Genomic DNA, 3,326 nt, shown 5'->3' with positions numbered 1-3,326 from the left:
AAGTTCATAGCTCTCCGTTCATACGTTTCCGTTTGTCCGTTAGCCAATCAGAAGACAGCAAATTTTTAAATCGTACGTCGTCCGTTTACGACGGAAAAGTTGGTTGAAGTTGAACATTTACGTTTCCGTTGGTCCGTTTTTAACAAGAGTGAGGTTATGTTTGGTATGTTAACAGCGTTCGCCTATTCGTTCTTCACGGTAATAATCAGATAGCAATGTGTTCTTACTTTCGTACCATTTTCACATACTGAAAATCACGAAGGGTACAGTACAAAATAAAATTTAGGTTATGGTTATACTTGCAAATGTACAATGTGGACGGATTGCTATGAACCTTAACAAAACGTACTATCCGTTTGACGGATCAACGCAACGGATGAACGGAGAGCTATGAACCCACCTATTATAAGAATACAGAGCAAAGAAGATACATCCCGACAACGATGGAAACGTCAGAGTAGTGACCGTCAAAACATCCCAGAGGAATGAATATAAGAGACTGATTACGAAACTACCAGTCAACAAAGGGGAAGACGAGGAAGGCACCGCTCGAAGGCCGAAGGAACGACCTAGAACTAGTAGCAGACTATCGCGAATTAGAACAACACGTTCAAGAACATTCGAGGACATGGTGCTCGAGCCAAAGGCGGTGTACTGGAAGATTTTTAACATCGATCTTCGGAGTCGACACTCAACCGCTTGAGAGAAAATCTGAATCATGGACTGTGGCAGATTCGGGAACTGGCTTTGCAGCTTAGTGGTAGAGCGTTGAGCTACAAAACCGGAGGTCGGGTGTTCGAACCTGGCCTGAGGTAGGAATAGATATGATAATACTACCTCACAGACATGTTACAAATATGCTACTGCGCGACTAAAAGTGTATTCCTCGTTTTTTCTATAAGTCTATCATTCCTTAATGTCAAAATCATACAAGACCGTTAAAAATTTACATCGTACCCTTATCGGCGGATTTCAGGCGTAATAAAATATTAAAGTCTCTTTTACACTTTCATTGCACGATTTTCGAATGAAGCAATAAAAGAAGGTAGGTAGGGATACATTGGGATGCTGGCAGACGGCGACAGTACAAAATTGAAAAGCATTTGGCAATTTCATTTCTTATTTAGAAATAGGATAATCAATACCCACCCCCCGGTCATAAACAGACAGACACCAAAATCTACATGGATCGTCAATGTTAATCAGACCAAATTTCGTTCATGCGTTACGCCGAAAATTGAATTATTTGCACTAAATACGATAGGTGGCAGTTGATTGAATTCGGCTTTGCCAAAATACCTACCGATTGAATGGTAGCTGTAATTATTTACTCGCGTAAATGGGAATGTAACACAAACAAAATAGATACATTCGCGGTCCAGACTGTGAATCTAAAACAAACAAAAAATCGGATTAGGTAATGCCCGTGGATGCCGTTTAAATTTTCATTTCGCATGTTTACAAAGAAAAATACATAGGCAATTTGTTAAAGGCCTCGTATATTCGCAAATGTCTCATATTCCGGCCGATTTGGCTTTCGAATAAAAATCAAATTTAATAACGTCAAAAAGGAAATTACATTTTCATAACTAAACTTTTATGTGTATACATACTTTTTATTCGTTTCGGGCTGTTTACCTACAAACTAAACGATTTTATATTACCTACTCCTTTATTTACGTTTGTAGTATTTGTAGACCGGCAACACATTCTTTTTCACGGAAAATTACACATTGCAATTGAACGGGAGTTAGTGTAATTTTATGGCCGAGCAAGTAGAGGCGTATTAATTCAGTTTCTGGATGATATCAGTTCCGCCCGATTTCCGCTCAGACTATTACGTTCGATTTCTGTAATTGGTAATTAATGGTACTTCGGCAGATGCATTAGTTACTATATCAAACAATTTATATTATGTATCTGCCGCAAATTGATGAATGTTCATTTGAAATTCTGCTTCTAATGGAATCTTGGCTGTTCAAATACCGATTTGGATTGCGGTTTTGCCGAAGGGTCCTATTTTCCATATGGTCTGGATGAAAAATTCCTAAATACTTTTCGGAAAAATTCAAAATGGGTCAGACAAGTACCAAGCATTTTATATGCTTTATATGGAAAGAAAATCACTGCATTCAATATTTGGACTCCGAACAGCCGTCTCCTGCTGCAGGTTCTGCATGCTGATGTATTCCGCTCATAACAAAAATAAATACAGATTCCAATGTCACAACGTCGACATATTTGGGATCGCAGTTGCGAATATGATAATTTACTGTAGTTGATCTAATACATACTTGTTATCATAAATTTGAATTGGAAGGGCCTTTTTCTAAATTACTCAATAATCTTGTAAATGAGTTAGGAGGGATGGTTTTTTACAGGCGGATTTATTAACGATCCTCGAGATCGTTTATAATTTTGTATTGATGTCTGTGTGTCCGTTCTGTCTGTCCATCCGTCCGTCTGTTTGTCCGTGTGCACGATAACTTTGTGTAGAAAACTCCGATCGCTTTGCAAATTGATACACATGTTCTTCGGAACGTATGAAAGGTCGCTATTGTTTTTTGGCTACGTAGACTAACGGGCCAAAAAGTTACCGCCCAAAAACTGCCCAAACCTCCAAAAAGCGATTCTCTTATAACTCTTGTTACAAAGAACATATGAACGCCCGGTTTTCTGTGTTAGTAAATATTTCATAAACTTCAGGCAACTATGCAGATGCAAAAAAATGTTGCGCATTACAACTTTTATATTTGCGCTATCCCAATTTTTTATTTGTTACGATGTTTAATGGAAATTTTATCCTCGAATAAAAGTAATAGTTATATGTTATAAATAGCACATACGAAATGTTTTGGCATGTATATTGCGAACTACGTTTTAAAAATTACAAATTATGTTGCTATCATTTCCATTTAGCTCAGTTACAGGGTGGATTTTATTATTTAGATTGATTCGTCTATGCGTAGGTGGATGGAATGTGGATGTGGAATTTTCCACACGTGCATGCTGTATTTTATATGTTTAACAACTTGCAAGAAGTCGTCTTTTAAATTCAATTATGATACTTGTTGTCGGCTTGTACGATGAGTCGGGGGGTTGCTTCTTGTATGTGGATTAAGGTTGGTTTTTCTTGTTGGCACCTTGAACGTGGCTAAGCAATTTTACACGAAACGTACAGAGTTAATTATTCCGCCGCAGTTGATTGATTTTTTGTGGGAAGTTCTCGCGCACAGATCGCGATTTCGGTTTTTTGCGCGTATAGCCCCTTTTGAAAGCACTCTACAATCTCTATCATCAGAATGCCTTACTGGGTGAAATAAAAT

The sequence above is a fragment of the Photinus pyralis genome, unplaced genomic scaffold (genome assembly GCF_008802855.1).
Source record: "Photinus pyralis isolate 1611_PpyrPB1 unplaced genomic scaffold, Ppyr1.3 Ppyr1.4_LG1, whole genome shotgun sequence".
Taxonomy (NCBI): domain Eukaryota; kingdom Metazoa; phylum Arthropoda; class Insecta; order Coleoptera; family Lampyridae; genus Photinus; species Photinus pyralis.
This window is presented reverse-complemented; position numbering follows the sequence as displayed.